The 17,973-nt window shown below is 44.8% G+C and overlaps 1 protein-coding gene across 7 annotated transcripts in view; it reads left to right on the top strand.

Moving 5' to 3' along the window:
• EXD3 (exonuclease 3'-5' domain containing 3) overlaps positions 1-17,973 on the top strand; it is a 163,154-nt gene that overhangs the window by 4,817 nt on the left and 140,364 nt on the right. Inside the window, exon 3 of one of the 7 annotated variants that reach the window (XM_015878791.2) lies at positions 8,380-8,492. The exons of the other annotated variants lie outside the window; for them this stretch is intronic. The gene's annotated coding sequence lies outside the window, so the exon portion shown is untranslated. The remainder of the gene's footprint in view (positions 1-8,379; positions 8,493-17,973) is intronic. 7 annotated transcript variants of the gene reach the window in all.

The following is a 17,973-nucleotide window of genomic DNA, read 5'->3' as shown; positions in this document are numbered from 1 at the left end:
CATGGGTTAGTCAATGCCATCTTTGTGGCATGAGGCACCAAATCATTAGTAGGTGCTATAGCGTCATCTCTGCTCATGCTCTGCAGTCAGGTCCAGGTACCATCTGATTTCAGTTAAAGAGGTGGCTGCTGTTCATGGTCCCATCTACGCTTACAACCAGTGTCATACTTAAAATACTCTGCCAAATCCTCCTTGTTTTCAGTGTGCCTCAGCAGCAGCTTGTCTTTGGGGATCCAGAGACCAAACGTGTGTTTCTGGCAGCGTTCTGAGGATGGTGGCTGCAGCTTCCTGAGCACCTCCTTCTCATTAGTGCCCATCTAAGGAGTGAGGTTCTAATACAGCAAGTTATTGTGTAGGGCTCAGTAGGTGCTGCAGGAGACTTTGCAGTCTGACACACTGTTAGATAGCAAAAACTGACGCATTCCCTGCTTGTATATGAGTGAGAATTGTATAGAATTTAAGAAAAGAAGTAGAACATTCACTTGATAAAACACAGGAGAAGAACATAATGGGGAGAAAGCATAAGTTTAGGCCACTCCTCTGTTTAATGTAGTCATGTAAATGGAGCAACCGATTTATTTCTTTTCTGAGCCCAGTGGTGTTTGACTGGTCAGAGCTGAGTGCCAAAACGTCAATATTCTTAAGCAAAGCAAATGCAAAACTTTGGGGATATACTTTTTAAAAAAAGGCAAAAAAAGAACAAAACCAAAGAAGCTGTTTTGTGTTCAGTGTCCGCAGTGATTTAAAAACACTCTTGCTCCATGCCTAAGTAAATGGTTGTTTCAGCCAAATAAATCTTTCCTATTGATTTATTGCACCAATTTAGATATAAGCCCTCTGTGCAGGATTGTCAGCTCAACAGAACAGCTTTCTTTCTCCTTTCAGATTTAATCCACATGTTGTATCAACAGAGCCTTTGTCTCCGCTCTGTTATAAGTTGGTCTTTTTTATTAAAAAAAAAAAGTGAAAACACATGTTTTTTGATAGCGCTATTACATCTATTACAACAGAGCATAAGAGGACTTACGGGAGAGGTGACCATCAACGGTGGCTGTGATGTGTAGGTAACTTCAAAGTGTTGCTGCAAATGAAAGAGTGAGAGTCGAACCTTTCACCTCTCCCCATGGAAAGCCCAGCAGTGACAGGAGGAGGCAGCATTATCTGTACCCAGGATTTCCTAGTTTTTTCCCAGCTTGTGCAGCGATGCTAAACATGCTCTCTTCAGCTAACTCCAATTTCCTTCCTTTTTATAAAGGGGAACTTACCCAGAGGTTTATGTAATTCACACTTCCTTCCTTCCTGACACCCTCCATGCAGAGAATTTCTTTCTTGGACCCCTCCTGTTTTTCAGGTGGGGGAGAATTACTCTCAGGAAACTCACGAGTTTGTTATTATTTATATAGTGAGTTTCATGAGGAAACATTCATTTGAGTACAAAGCTCACGTAGTACCTGCATGTGAGTTCAGAAGTGAATGCTGGAGCTGTTCGATAAAGCTTTTCACTATATCATTTGCTTGGACCTTGTTGTGCAATTAACATCATGCAGCATCATGAATTACTTCTGAAGATTCACTTGAGTCCATCCTGGCAGCTCAGTGGGTTGAGTGCAGCCAAAGGCAGAACAGTTGCAACTTCTGTCTCTTTGGTGCTGGCCTCGTTCCTCCCAGCTTGGCGAGGTTCCTGGCAGTCTTCACCATCTCCCTTAATTCTCTTTCATATGTCAGCACAGCAAATCCCACCTCAGTGTCTGTATAATTATTTGCTGCGATGTGACATGAAAAGAAGCTAGAAGTAATGACTACAATGGGAAGCAATTTCTCTGGCATCTGAAAAATGTGGCATGGTCCTTTTCTACATCTAAAAGTTATAGAAGTTGACCACTGTTCTTAACAGCAGCAAGCCATTATTACTGCTCTCTAAACAACTTAGAACTTGAATCTTTCCAGAGCAGTAGTAAATGAAAGGGGTATTCAGCTAGCAGGAACAATTTCTTTATATGTGGATTTTGCATGGCATTTTACTGTGTTGTGCTTTCATCTAGAATATCCTTGGGTAACCTCATCCATCTTTGAAGTTGGCCTTCTTTGAGCGGAGGATTGGCCTGGAAACCTCCAGAGGTCCCTCTCTGATGAATTTACTCAGTAATTCTGTGCTCTGGTAGAGTTCTGGCAGAGATGCATCTTTTGGCTTTGCTTATATCTCCTTTCATGCTCAGCAGCTTTCATCATGTTCTCATCATAAGCGGTTCTTTAAACTGAAGCGCTGCATAAACATCGGGGATGGTTTCCAAAGTGTAACACGAGTTTCCTTCCTTCATAGTTCAGGCTGTTTTTAGACTGTGCCATATTCAGATATGAAAAATTCATTTTTAAATTGTTTTTTATTACAATTATCCCTGATTTTTTTTCCTCAGACACAAATGTGTTACTGTGGGGCACAGCAAAGGGTGATTTTCTTAAGGCTACTGGATCTTGTCCTAAGGTCAGCTTTGTGCCTTTGCTCCATTTCTTTGTTGGGAAGACAAAGAGAAATGAGTCTTGCTACTTGGGATTTATGAAACTACATTGTTGCTGCTTTTTTGAGAAAGGTTGTTACATTTTTTAGTTAAAACTGATGTTAAGAAAAATATTTTTTAAATAGATATTGGTACCTATTATTCAAACACTTCAGGTTGTAATTAAATTTTTGCTGTACCATATTTTGCTTAAAATTTAGCAGTTGCTTGGAGTAGTAGTTAACTTAATAACGTGTCTTAGTAGCTCCGAAACTGAACGCTTGACACAGGAATGCTGACAGCTTGTTGGCTTGCTTGGATTTACTGTTTTGTTCGGAGGGCAGAGCAGGATGGTGGGACCATTGGATGGAGCTGCATACACCAAACGTGTCATTTCTCACATATGTACTCGAATCTGAATTTGACTAATCTTGTAGCTCATGCTTGCTGCATGTTCAGTCTTTAACCTCTCTGTTTAGATTGCCAACATGGTGCCAATTAGTGGGACTGTGATGTGGACACTGAGGAATATAACTCATTTCAGATGGGTTACCAAACAGCTAGCAGATGTTAAGCTAATGGTTTTTGGCTACTACCAGCCTGACTTGGATTTCAACCCAGAGGTGAAAGAATTTATTTCTCTCCCATTACCATTTCCCTTGGGCCGTATTGTCCCTAGCGTTGAAAATTCCTTCAACTCGAGAAGATGATGTAAACGTTCCCCTCCCCCTTAAACCTGTTCTCACGGTTCCCTGAGTGTTTTTTCATTTTAAGTGGTTGTTTTTGCTATTAGACTGGTCATCTTTTTTTTACTTTTGTAAATGAAAAATGTAAACAAAACGTAAAGCTGGAGTTGTTAATAAGAGAAGGCTGCGCTGAGGTTCAGTGGTAGTTCATGTCCTTTACATGCAGCTACACCTCATGGACGTGACAAAATCCCTGTCTTAGGCCTAGTTTTGTATAGCAAAGGCCACAGAGGATGGTGAGCCTCCCTTGCCTGGGATCTTGCTTTTTTTTGTTTCCTTATTGCAAGGCATTAGATTCTGAAACCCTGTATCCACTTTCAACTTTCTTCTGAGGTTTGTGCAGAACTTGGTGCAAAGTTTTACTACTGGTGACCCCCCGTAAGCGTGAACACAGACATACTTGTACATCCTTGCGGAAGAAATCCAAGCCAAGAATAAGGAAGCTTGTTAAAAAGAGACTGAAAGGAGCGGAGGAAAGGATGAAATGTTTGTAGGTGGTGTGAAGATTATTTAAAAGCATTCTACTGCAGAGCAAATGCCCCAGCCCTACCAAAAGCTGAGAGAGGGAGAAAAACCATGATGTGAAACAGCAGGGAAGAAAGGCTTTAGTTTGAGGCATCCTTCCAAAAGCTGAAGTCATGACCAAGTGAGAATGATAGAAAAGAACAAACACTTTGAAAGGCCAAAAACTTAGAGGAACAGCTTTCAGTTAGTATAAAAAGTAGCAGTTTTTTTCCAAATGTGTTGGAAATAAGATGGTTGTCTGAAAGTTTGCCTAGACCTTTAAATACTGGTGTGTGAACGAGTTACTTGGAGAAGGTGGAATTGAAAGAGAAATTAGTTCTGTGGCATCTGTGTTCCTCGTGGTTTCTGCAGCAGAACGAGGCTCCAACTGAGCTACCGCAGCAAGATTTAAGAAAGTGGTGAAAAATGCTGAGCTGTGGGGAGCAGATGTTGTTACAGCACAGGGGAGATTCAAGGGGAAATTGCTGAGTTATTAACGCTTTCACTGAAATCATCCTCAGCAAACAAAAGATAGGGCTGGTATGATGCCGGCTTGGAAAAGACTTCAGGGAGACTGGAACTGCATGCTGAGAAATGCAGCTTATTAGTGGGCAGTTTCATCCAAACAATAATATAGATCAGAATTATTGGGCTTATGATAAACCTTTTATCAACATGAAGGAATCAACACGTCTTTTGTAAAAGGAGTTTGACAAATCAAAGGATTGGAAAAGCTAATTGAATACCTGGATTAGGGTGTGCCAGTATGTATGGTATCTTCAGATGGTCAGTTTCAGACAGGGCCCTTTGCCACCACTTCTAAAGAAACCAGTTTTTCATGGAGTGAGAAAGAGCAGTATTTAGTTGACTGATGAAAAAGAGGAGAAAACATGTAGCAGTGGTGGTTGATAGAGTGTAGGGAGTTTACAATGAGAGTCCTGCAGGATTCTTTAGGACACCCGTGCTGTTTAGTCCTCTCATTCCATAACAAAAAGTCTGTACATCAGATGGAAGCTCCAAAGATGCAAAAAGAAATAGTTTGCATGACGCCTGAAGTGCAGTAGCTTTTGAAAGCAAGACTCAGTGCTGAGAGTCTGCATGAAAATGTTGGACACGTTCTTGGAGTCTGATCTACAAAGTTCAGTTCAAATCAAGACCTGGCACAGGGAAATCTTAAGCCATAATTTGTTGCAAACTCTCGGGATGTGTTGGGCAATGTAACTGCCCAGCGCTCTACTTAAACTGTGGGCTGCAAAGCACTGTGCAAGATGTCATCCTGAAGGGATGGAGATGCAATCTGAGTTGGCAGAGCTTGACTTTGATTCCTTGTTTCTTTTAATCATATTTGGCTCTATCTGTACCTGTCTGTTCCAGCTCATCCCTCTCCTCTCAGATACTCCTCCTGCTCAATAAAGGAAGTGTGGTCTTCAAGGAAACAAAGTTTTTTTTGTGTTGGTTGTTTTTGTGAAGTATGTTGAGTTGCCATGAGTGTGACTGAGGTTATTGTGTTTGCCGACAGACTTCTTGGACAGAAAATGGAGCCGCTTCGTAAGCATTTCCATATGTGCTCAGCTATATTCTTCACCTAATGTAACTGGTGGAAATAAATGTGTTTAAAATGATACTTTCACATATCGGTAGGGAGTTAAAAGAACAAGAGAGTGTTCCAGATCTGTATTTGTCCCTGCTGTGGTTCAAAAGAAGGCTGTGTCAAGTCCCGTGGGGCTTTAAACAACCAACTACTTTGTCTCTATGGATTTGATGGCAAATGAGTTGAATACAGTCCCCCTGACATTAGAACACAGAAGAACACTTGAACATTAGCAAGTTTTTTCATTTATAAGTGAGTTGTTTGTTAAAAGTGGAGAGAACAATCCCAGCTCTGCCAAGTACATGCGAGGCGTACGCAGCCCTGTTGGCCTCAGACATAATGTGTTGTCAATTTTGTTTTTATTTAGGGCAGATTTGCAAAGCTGGTGTGTTGATAGAGACATAAGGGAGCGTGTGATATTTCCCATCTGTGTAAGTTTGGTTTCCTATGTGCTGTGTTGCACAGATGGTGTGCTTTTATATATAGGGCTTTTTTATTTCACATTTGAAGCTGAAGAAGCCAGGTTAGAGGAGATGTTCTATGTTGATTTTGTCACTTGGAAACTTGACATAACTTTGTTGGTAGAGGGGTAAGCAGCAGGATCGAATGCTCACCTCTGTCTTTGGAATCACCCCCTGAATCTTCCCAGCAGTTCCCATTCAGCACATAAAACTCAGGTTCTGTTTGTGGAATTGAACCATTTATCACTGAAGGTAGAAGTTAATGGGAGCCCTGACGTGGAGCGTTATCTCCCTGCCTTCTGCTTGAAGAAATACTCACACATAAATGAACATTTTGGCAATTGCTCTAATTTGGTCTGTTTTCTGGCTCCCAGCTTTTCTGTCACCACTGGAAATGAATGAAATAGGAACAGTGGGGCGAGGTTTGAGGAGCTCAGGGTCAGGGCAAAGTCTGTAGCCTTTATGTACAAGAAGAAATCTGTCCTTGACTCCTGCAGGATGTGTGAGGTTATTTGTGGTGCTGGAGCCTGTTGGTTGTTCCTGGCCAAGACTGCCAATGTCTCCTTAATATCTCTGTAATAGGTATAGGAAGAAGAATTGAGGCAAGACCTCGTAACACTGAAGGCACTGGGGATGCTCTAGAAGTGCATGTGCTTTACTGATGTGTGGTCGCCCTGTGATAGTGCATCAGGATTATGTGTAGCTTTGCCTAGGCTGAAAACAAAGAGAATGCAATCATCAAAATAAAAAATTAGGATGAGAATTCAGGTCCATTTTGTAACTTACTATTTTTGTGACTTCAGTTAAGGGAAGCTGCGCAGTGTTTGTTGGAACTCAGTAGGCATAGAAGGAAGGGGGTCTGGGTGGCTTGGAAGAGCCTCCCCAAAGGAAATAGTGCTAAGAGCACAGTGTAGTACAGTGGGATGGGAAGGATGGCTGTTGTTCCAGGGCTGCAGGAGGCAAGTTCAGGTAGCACAGAGGAGCTGCTGGTACAGGTGCTGCTTGTGAGAAGGGGGGAGGAAGCTGGATGATGCTTTTCCATCCCTTGGCTGACAGCGACTTACAGCTGGAAACAGAACTCCATTGCCAAAGGGAGCAGGAGGGGGCAGAAGGAGCACGGATTTAGGTTTACAGCCCTGGCCTCTGTTCAGTCTTTATAAAAAACAGTAAGAGCGAACTCTGAGTTCTCCAAGAGCTCCAAACTTTGTTCCACGGTCAGTATCTAATCAGGAATTTAGGCATTTTGGCACATGCTGTGGAACTTGGCTGCAGGAAATCTCTTTTGCAGCAGTTACTCTCTGGTGACAGTCATGGCTGAGGCTGCAAAAGAGAGTCCAGGGCTTTTCTGGAGTTTACCAACGGACCGAGAACAGCCTCACAGAAATGCCAGGGAAATAGGGAGGAAACAAGGTAACAAGGTGTTTGCCCTGCCCAAATGGGAGCCTGTCCACAACCAAACAGAGATGTTCCTGTTCAGATGTTGCTATCGAGTACTCAGTTGTGAAACTACTTTCAGGAACAAAGTTCTTGAGTCTGCTTCACCCTTTTCTTACTTGTTTTTGTCTTGGCTTCCATTTCCTGTGTCATTGTTATAGTCCTTTACAATGAGCTGTCTACATTTCACTATGGACAAGCTGAACTTTGTCTGCCATATGTATAACGACATTTGCCAGAGCCCCCCGCAGCAGCATGGTGTGCGAAGCAGTTTTCTTCTGCTGTCTCCTGTCTGTGCTTACACAAACCCCACAGGGATACAGTTGTACAATCCTGTGCAGCAGGAGCGAGGCCAGATCCCTGCTGCCTCTGATGCCCTGAGGAAGGGGTGGAAGACTATGGAGAATACAACAGGAGGCTGAAAATGCCGTGATTACAATCTGTTTCAGCTAACTAAATATACATTAACTTTTAGCCAAAATTTTGCTAAAACTGCTCAGTAAATACATATGCAGGATCCCCCAATGGGCTCAGTGTGTTTTTTCAGCTGAAGAAGACGTCCTTTCCCAGACACCATGAACACATCAGTATGGCTCAAAAGAACTGAAAATAGTGCTATTAGTGGAGCTGAGATCTGGAAGAGGATTTTGGGCCCGTCATTGTCAATGGGAGCAGAATATGGAGTTGTACACTGGTGCTCACAGAGCATAATTTGTACTCATTGATCCTCTTATGGCTTGGTGGGTGTCCAAGTGCCACTGAGCCACCTGTAGAAGGAAGCCGTGTTTCATCCTTGTGGCAGATAGATTTATTCTATTCTCTCAGACCCAGTTCTGGTTCTTCGTGTTATCAGGAAATGTTTGTGTTGTGCAGAGGGATTCATACAATGCAGTCTTATGGGAAATTCATGAATATTTTAAATTGTAAAGGAATTTTAAGAGCAAAAACAATGAAATTTGTGAGAGTTCCTCCTTCCTTGGGCCCTGGATGATTTAAATGTTGTTGCACTGTGCCTCCTAGAGATGCATCCAGCTGCACCAGTGCAGAGACACCAGATCTCCTGAATTCTTCTGTCACTTAATTTCGCAGTTACATCAAAAGCACAAAGGTTGTGTGAAATGTCTCTTTCACTTTCCTTTCTTGCTCAGTGGCAGGTTTGCAGGCAGAACTTGAAAGCTGCTCTGATTTTCTCCAGTCCAGTTTTACCAGTTGGCTGAAATGGAGATCAGAACCTCCATTCCTTAGCTCTGCAGTGCTGAAGGTCAGTACATTTTTGGAAATAAGGGTTGTCTGCAATTCCTGATTCACACGAACGTTTGCTCAGTAGAGCTGGGTGCACCGTGCAGCTGTTAGCACAGCTTTGTCTGCTCTTGAACTGCAGGGTGTGTTGGAAGCAAGCAGCTTATCACGGTGCGTGCCCTGCTGCCCAGCTCCATGGGGAGCCCTCGACCAAACAGCTGTGGGAGGCTAAAAGTATATCGCTCCCCAAAGTCCTTTCCAGGCATATATTCTCATTGTTCTTATAATTGGAAAGGATTTAAATGACAGTCCATGCTGGTGGCATAGTCACAGCTTTCCTATTCATTCTGTATTTACTACCTCCTTTAGGAACAGCAGCATTAAATTAAGAGGAATGTGCATCATTATTTTCCTCTGTGAGGAGGAGACTGAGAGCTCCTTTTCCATTGTTTTGGGCAGTAGGTTAATAATAATGGTACAAAGGATATAGGACTCCACAGATTCATTTAACTGAAGCCTTGTTCCATATATCTTCTGTATTTGCTTGGGCAGATGACCTGGAGGTGTTCAGTGTTAGATGTTAAAATAAACAACCTGCTACTGTGCTTTCTTTCCTACTGATAGCAGAATTTACCCAACTGTCTCTTTAACTACTGCAGAAATGAATGTAGAGGAGATTCTGTCGGCTCTTAAAGCCTTCACCAGAACTGCTGGCATTCGTGTCTGAGTCCTTTGGAGGTGCAGCTGTAGGCAGCGAGCCCAGTCTTCGTGACACTGCAAAGGCAGGTCTTGCTGGTGCTTCTGAGAATGATCCACGTTTGTGTTCGTGGCCAGCAGCTGTCCAGGAGGTGCTCGCATCGTTTCTGTGCTGCTCACAGTTTGGGAATCTTCCTTAGGAAAAAGCTGCTGGCACTTCTGCTGCACTTCAGGGAACTGGAGTGAACTGGAAAAGACACGGCAAGGACAGAAAAGCACTTTGGCCAACCAGCCATTTTCAGTGTTTCCATTGCCACCATCTGTCCTTGGAAGAGAGTCGCTTCTCTCCATGTGTGTCTTCAAATGTTCTGTTCCTCTCGGGGCTTTTTTTCTTTTTTCTTTCTTTCCTTTTAATCAAGTTCAGACCTCTTGTTTTCCCCAAAAGCTTTATTCTGTGTCTCAGTTTTCTGCTCCTCAGTATCCCCAGTGAATTCTGCCTTACAAAATCCGTGGACATAAATTGACCCATCATTAATGCAAAAATAAAGTAACAATGAAGGGCCACTCCCAGATCCCTTTTGGTCTTTGGTGTGGTCTGTCTCCAGACCATATCCCTGCTAGTGAGGGACTTGGGGCCTGTATGGGGCAGTGCTTAATGGCAGCACCACAGATCCAGTGGTGAGGTCATGGTCTTCTCTTCACAGAAATCGGATCTGGAAATTGTCTTAGTAACACGTTTTATCCATTTCCTTGCCATTGTCTGATTCTTTCCTGCAGTACATTTGTTGGTGGTATGCCCAGTCTCTCATAAAATACCCACGCAAAAGCGCTTCCACCGATTCCCTTAGGGGTAATTCCCTATATTGATTCTCTCTCTTGAAGGTTTTTTCCCAGCCACTGAGCCTACCTTTTGCTCTCGCTGCCTTTTGCTGTGGCCTTGCTTGCCTCCTGGAGTTCTCCTTGGTGTTTCAGTCAGTTCTTCCTCTGCTGAGCCTCGTGCCACTCAATCAGCTCTCCCAGTGCTGTGGCTGATCCAGACCCTGCAACCTCAGCTCCGTACCTGCACCCAAGGGCTTTCTGTCCCTGCTGCAAGTACCCTGTGCACGGTGCTTCCCTGATAAGAAGGCACCAAGATGACCGAGGATGCGTCACCACGTAGGGCAGCTCTCCCCAGCAGGCAGTTAACACCTTCTCAAGCAGATCCTTGTGCAGAGCAGGCATTTCTATGTCTGCATTGCTGTCTGCTGCGAAGCGCCACACGTGCCTTTATGCACTGAGCCGTTCTTGCTTTTTCTTTTCCATTTATTTCTGTGCATTTTTCCATCGTACATTTAGATTACATTTTCTTTTTTTCCCCTCCAGCTCCCTTTATTTTGCTTTGTAAGCCCGAGGTTACACAGGGTTCTTTGCTTTTATTGCCTTCTGCCAAAACATTTGAATAAGGATCATCCACACGGTTTTTTAACACACTTACCAGTTGTTCAGAATTATGTAAGAAAAGTGGAGCCAAACTGCAGGATCTTCCCAAAGGCGTCTGAATAAATGATGGCTGTGAGCTTTTCTGTCATGTAACCTGAATTTTGTATGCTCATGAAGAAGGAAATGAGATCCTCCCATTAGTCCAGCAAGGTGTGTTCTGAGCCTGGCTGTGGTTCTGCCATCACTTTAGAAAACAAATGATGAATGTATTTAACTCAGCAGCAAACCAGAGCATTGAGCTATTGAAATACTGCTGTGTCATACCTGGGATCACATAGCCGAGTCATCTCTGCTTCCCCTTTTGTTCATTTTACTAGTATGTTTTATTTCTGCTACATAAGATGCACCTTTCTGAATGAGCGCTAACAGTTGAGATTATCTGCATGTCCTGTGTGTGGCACATAGGAACCAAACGTTGGTACTGCAAGATGAGAATTCAGCTGTTGTAAAAGGTCCTGCAAGGACAGAGGGTGACTGAGGCAGCTGGGTCTGTGGGAGCACTGGGATAGAGTGTGGTGAGGATGCTCAGCACCTGAGAGCTTGTGCTCAACAGTTACACTCTGTAAGGGGGGTGTGGGTATGAGTGCTGGTGGGGAAGCAAGGTTTGTCCCTGCTCCGTGCTGGGAACCTCCAAGCCTGGTCTGCTGCGCAGGAAAGCTGCCCCCGGCTTGTTCTCACTGGGTTTGCACTCACAGGAGAGCTAATGCATGTTTGCTTGGTGAAAATGCTTTTTCTTTGGAAGCGAACACAAAGCCTATGTCATGTAAGTGACTTTGAAGTTCCCAGTTTGAAAAGAGTGATGCAAGTCCTTACTGTTTCTGTGCCAGACCGTCAGAGCCCTCAGCATCCAGCACGGCCCATTGTTCTCCATGTGCTGCTGGCAGATGGGGCGCAGCAGTGAGCGCCGAGCAGGGGAAGGGGCTGCTCCCACCTGGAGGGGCTGGAAGGTCTCCACCTCATTCCTGAACAAGTAACTGCAGCTTTCAATAGCGCCATCATTAAGTACCGCTTTAAAACAGGAGCTACAAAGTCTCTTAGTGCTCATAAGCGTGTTTCTGTGGGTATTTTGCTAACAGTGTCCGTTTTTTGCTCACTGGGCACAGCGATAATCTAATGATGCTTTTGGAAACGCGTTAGATGTGCAATTATTCGCAAGCCTGGAAATAGTTTGTAGGAGTGATCTCGGGGTGAAATCCTTAAAGAAAAAAAGCCAATTACATGCGGCATCCTCAGAGGCCAGAGAAATGAGTCGGTACAGTTTTTAGTAACAGTCTGTGAATGAGATCCAGAACAGTCCACTCCTGGCTGGGGCCGTTGTGTTAACCGAAGGATTTCCAAGGAATGCTCCGGGAAGTCATTTCAGGATACGTGAAGCATCGCAGCCTGGAAAGGGGCTCCATGTATGTGGTTTGAGCAAGGGCAAAAAGCCTGGCTTCCCTGAGCTCATGCAGAATAGAACATAATGTTCTCTTTAGAGCAAGGCCGCTTGGAGAACAGCTGCTCTGCTTGCTGCAGTGCTTGGTGAGCGCTGCTGGGCTTCAGAAAGAGACCGAGTTTTGCCTTGACTGTGGAGCTGTGCTCTGAGTGCACTCACTGTGTGCAGTCATGTTCTTACAGCTGGGACTGCTGACCACATGCTCCCATTCCTTGCTGGATCCTTAGTTCGCTGGCTGCTTGTGCTGCCCTGTTGGTATCACAGGGTCCAGTAGAAGCACAGGCAGCAGAATAGACCTTTATGAATGATTATTTGATGTAGTCAATTCCAGTTAGCAACGAAAGAGAACCACTGTAGCAGTGATGCTTTTACACATGGCAGTCCCCTGGGAGCTCGTTTGCTGCTGGCTGCAGTTTCTGCTTCTCCTGACTTTTCTTTAATCTTATCCTTCTCTTTCTATTCCTTACCCCCTTATTAACATGACATTAAGTGGGTTCTTAGTCATGCTTTATTTAGCATAGTATTCTGCTACTATTTTGTTGGAGAAAATGGCTGTTTAGTGCAAACATTACCTTGAAGAATCGGAGTTATTTCATTTTCTGTTGCTGGCAGATGGGAGGGATTGCCCAGATATTGGTGTGATGGCAGCTGGATGGAGCTGTTCTGTGCTTTGCTGACGTAACCGAATTTAATCATGTGCAGCTTGCTAAGTGCTATCATGTGATAAAATACCGTGGCAAAATTTGGCACCAACCATGAGAACCTCTTATTAGGCAGAATAATTGCAGTTACGTTTGCTCTGAATTACACTAGAAGTTAATTTAACACACCACTGCTCGCAGAACATGCAGGGTGACAGAAATAGTGCAGATGCCCACCGAGGTGTTCCTGAAACTGTCTGCACTCCTGGGCTTCCTTCCTTAACACTCCGAGAATTCACCGGGTTAAAAGAAAAGGCCGCAGATCATCAAAATTAGAATAAACTGCTGGGAAATGTGTGTGGTTTTGTGTTGAATGCGGTCATTGAGTGTGTGCCTCCCTGCTCTGCCTGCATGCAGCATCACTGTGCTTTGTCACACTGTATTTATTAAGTGTGGGTGTAATTGTTTGGGGTTAGAAAATGGAGGTGAACGTGTGACATGTAAGAGAGGAACAAGTCCGCTAGAACTGGGAACCTGCTGTAGGGAGGGAGGTGATGAGCAGAGCTGGGGAGGAACTGCTGCATGTGAGGAAAACTGGGGGCTGCTAATTAGAGAGAAGGGCTGGAGGGGTAGGTCCAGAAAATGCGATTTGAGACAAGGCGGGAGGCGAGTTATTCACTTTGGACCAGCAGGATCTAACACTTGTTAGCAATCCAAAGGCTAAAGAGCAGTGAGCTGTTTTTCCTGTATGTTTTGAACAGAAATAATGGAAGACTGGAATTCATCCCTTGTGAGTTGTCAGGTCTCCAATTTGGAAAGGTTTTAAGAGTGGATCAGACAAGTATTGTTGAAAATGGAGGAACTACAGTTGATTCTGCCTTAAAGCCTAAGGGCGAGACTGGATGAGCTCTGAGGGGCCGGTCCTGCTCTGCACTCTGATTCCCTTCTACAGCAAAACATCTTCCTAGTGTTCATTACTGTCATCACAAATGCAGCTGACCGAGGATGGATCATTGCAGCAGTGCTGCCAGGCAGATTGAGTGACATTTTGTATACTAAGTATGAACACACTGCCAGGAGTTTTCTGATCTTTTCCAGCATGCGAAGTTAAAGAAGTTGGAGTAAATAACAATATCTGCATAGTTAGACATGAATTAATCAGCATTTGAGATGGTCAGGGGTGGCAGAGGGGGTCCTGTGCACGCAGCCATCTGCAGAATACTGGAGCTCCCCGGGGTGTTGCATTGTGCAATAGCTGATGCTCATGTCTTACCTTCAGGAGCGCTGGACAGAAAACATGTGGAGGGTGAAAGGCAAAACATAAACACTGAGCAGGAAAGATGTAGTAAAGCTGGCCCAGACACAGCATGACCTGACTGCGAGATCCAGACAGCGAGGATTGCATTGTTCAAACAGGAAATCAGAGGAATGTTTCCCTAGTGCCTGTCCTTCAAAGCTGAGAAGTGCTATCAGCTAATTGTTATACTGTGCTGGAGCTGGGGGATAATGAGGAGAGATCTGTCCTCTGGCTGCTGTGTAGCCATTCCCATGGGGAGAACCGCACAGGGCCTTCCCTCGGAGGACCTTCACCAACAAGGACCTGAGCTGAATCATTCCTGTGGGCTCTGGAAGCTTGAAAGAGGCAACCAGTGGTTCAACCCTGAGGAAAGGAGCTTTATCTACCAGCTGGGCTGATGAATCTCCTCATCAAAGCCAGATCTGTGATTGGGAAGCAAACAAATACAGCAATAATAGATGCCCTAATGAAGCTGTACTTGTCACGTGAGCTGTATAAGAGAAACAGCAGCTTCCAACTGATGCACAGGAAGACCCTGAAGATGGAGTCTCCTTCAGACAAGCTGTGTTTTAAGCAGGAGGAGCGGTGAGGAGCCAGGCTCCATCATGTGGTAGCATTTCTAACCAACTCAAAAGTGCTTCTGAGAATAACTGCCCTACTTGGCACGTCTTTTCAGCATTTCTTCTGGCAGATTAGCTGTTCGGAGGGCAGATACTGAAAGTCAAATTCTTGGCACACTCCTACATGAAGTTTTAACCCCGTTGTGTTTCTCATGCAGGAATTTCTTCCTTCTTAAACCTGGAGCCACTCGCTCAAATCCCTGAGTCAGAAATAGGGCAGGATATTGCTAGTAGGGAGGTCGCGTTTGATTTAATTCAGTGATGGCAGAAAGAAGGAGCAGGAAGTTGTTTGTGCTGTAGGTTGGGGCAGAAGTGTTTCATGTCCTGCAATTCCTGAGCGCTGCCGTCCTGGTTCAGCAGGTAGTTACTGCTGTTCCTGGTGAAATGCAGCTGATGAAATGCACAGCTTGGCTTCGTGTGCACAGGGAGCCCTGCTGAGGAAGCGGGAACTCCTGCAGCATGAGTAACTGATTAGTACCGGATTGCAAGAGCTCGTAAAATGATTTGGAGCTGGTTGAAGAAGTAAGAAATAAAATAAGAAACTGAAATGAATCGCAGATGTGCGCTGTGGATTTTAAACTGGGAATCCTAAAACCACTTGCCTAAGTTGAACCACATTAAGGGCTTGAGAAACACCAGGTCCATGGGAATCCTGTGCTTGTTGGTACTGTGTCCAGAAGCCTCTGTTTTTCAGGCTAGACACCACATTTTCAGCTAGAGACTATTTGGGTTCCAAGCAGATTTTTTTCATTTTGTTTTAAGCTAAATTAAAATAATAATAATGATAATAATAATAATAATAGCGCATTCAGCAGCCAGGAGAGTATTTGGCTTTTGTTTCTGTACCAGCTGGTTTCATTCTCGGAATCTTGCTTTAGCTCCTGGTGTGTTTCTTCCACCCGTATCTGTCGGATCGCAGGAGCAGATGATGCTCAGTGCGCCTCGGTGCGGGCGGCCCGTGGGAACCGGGATGGGAGCAGCTCACCCTGCATTCCTAGAAAGAAGGAGCTGTGTGTGAAGGTCTCTGCACAAGGAGCTCCTGTGGCCAGGAAGTCGGCTCCATCCCCACAGCTCCATCCTCCTGCTGTTCCCTCCTCCTGCTGCTGCTCACGGCGTTGGGATGCTTTGGTTGGTTTGTTTGGCTTAAGAACGGAAAAGCAGAAGGTTGTTCTGGAGTATGTCGCATGTGGCCTTGGCCGTGTCAACCCGCGTCCCCTCTGAGCTCACTGATGTTCCAGTCTCTGCTCTTTCATCTCAGCCCCCTCTGCAATGTCAGAGCACACAGTGCTTTACGTGGCTGTGACTCTCATTGCACTGACAGTGCTCGTGTGCTCCGCTCCCTGCAGGGCAGGTCCGCCCTGGGCCGGCAGCGCACTGAGGAGCTGGGGCTGTTGGCTGCAGGGGAGCCGGATGGGTTTTCCTGCTGAAGAATTATTTTCTCCAGACATTTCTTTTTCTGCGCGCTTAATTTATGGTGTGGTGTGGTAAAAACATCACTTACATTTCGAATACAAGTAGCCTGAAATGAGGAAATGCCGGAGTTAAGGATGCCTGCGCAACACCAACCTACCGCAATGTGGGTGTGAATTATGACAGTCTTTAATTACATGACCACATACTGACTTTTTTTTTTCCCAGAGAACTGCTGCTTTTCACTGTACTGAGCAGGGATGTGCTGCAGAGCACACAGTTAAGCATGTGTTTGTCTGCCATGCACCCGCAGCCAGAGGGGCAGCCATGCAGCCCTGCAGGACGAGCTGCATTTCTACAGAGCACCAGCTGCTATTTTTGTTTCTTCCATAGAGATCTTGCACAGAAGCAGATACACGGGAGCTGAGGACACTGAGAACAATTGTTCAGACTATCTTTTAGATTTAAGGCTGCTACAACTGTTGCAAAAACTCCATTAGCTGCTGCAAGAACTGATTTCCTTATTGGTGTTGGTTTTTCATTCCTGTTGGGTTTGGGATGGTCCATCTCCCAGCAGGGCAAGAACACGGATGGTTCCCCAATACCTTTCCAGCATGTCCGCTGCATTCTGTTGTCCTTCATCCCAGAAATCCCTGTGCTCTGCAGTGAATCCTGCAGGGCTGGGAGGCAGGAGGAGCTCTGTTGTGAACAGCGGATCATTGTAAACGTGTCATTTCAATTTCTCCTCTGTCCCAAACATGTTCTTACTGAGGCTTGGGCAGCGGGGGGAAAAAATGAGGAGCAATTTACTTTCAACTTTTGTCTTATTAAGCCCAATTATTGTTTTAATTACCCACTGTTATTGTTTGTGACCTTCCACTAGGGCTGTTCAGTGTGAGCTTAGAAAGATTCCTGCTTTCATGTCAGGAGGGTGTGACTGCGAGGAAGCGTTTTCCAGCTGGGTGGAACATCTCATCTTTCTTGTGCTTTCTGTGGGACGTTCCTCGTCAGTGGATTTTGAATTGTTTATCAGAGAGTATTTTGTATTTGGGAGATTGGACCCCACACTCCCCTAAAGGCACCAGGTGATTGTTTTGCCGGGGGGGAAATGCTGGCAGAAGGACACTGTTAGTGCCCTGTCCTTTAGTACAGGAAGAGGAGGGAGGGCAAAGCCACACTGTGCAGAGGAGCTGCCCTCTGCAATCCACATCTTTAACACTTGGGTTGTGCAACGCAGCCATGAGGCAGGAACTGAATGCCCTCCAATGAATAAAGCATGAAAACTGTCCCTGTGTAATTTGTAGCTGGTGTTTTTCTGTTTTGTGCCTCGAGGAGTTAAATTCCCGTGTGATGGAGTCAGGGTTTTGATGTAACATTGGAAAGTGAGCGCTGCCAAATTGGAGTCCATGGCTTTTGCAATTGGCGGCTCTACTGCGTTATCCATAACAAATGGACGGCTCAAATGTTTTGTGTTTGTAGAACTAATTTCCTAATTTAAATGCCAATTTAAGAGCTCTGGTTTAATGTTTCTTCTCTTGGTGACCGTATTGTATTGAGGGATTGAGTTTCAGATCAGAGCCTTCCTACATGTTGTTACACAGTAGGTTCTAAGAGTACTGTGCTATCTGAACTATTCCAAGTGTGAAGGAAGGCAATGTAAAGCACTCTTGGTTGCACACAAATTATGTGGAATACGCTGGAGATCAGAACATGTTCACTCTGACTCAGTCTAATGCTAATTCCTACTGTGTGTGTTCTTAGAGTTGTCTGACATCCTGGGCTGGATTTGCAGCTCTTTCTACAAGGAGAGCTATATAGGTGGGTATTTTTAATGTTCTGTGCACCTGAATTTGCATTTAGTTTGTCAGTTCTAAGTACTTATCAGTCTTTAACCCAATTACAGTCTTATGCTTTACATCCATGCA

Source organism: Coturnix japonica, chromosome 17 (assembly GCF_001577835.2).
Source record: "Coturnix japonica isolate 7356 chromosome 17, Coturnix japonica 2.1, whole genome shotgun sequence".
NCBI lineage: Eukaryota > Metazoa > Chordata > Aves > Galliformes > Phasianidae > Coturnix > Coturnix japonica.
Note: the sequence above shows the minus strand (reverse complement) of the source record. Positions and strands in the feature narration are given on the sequence as shown.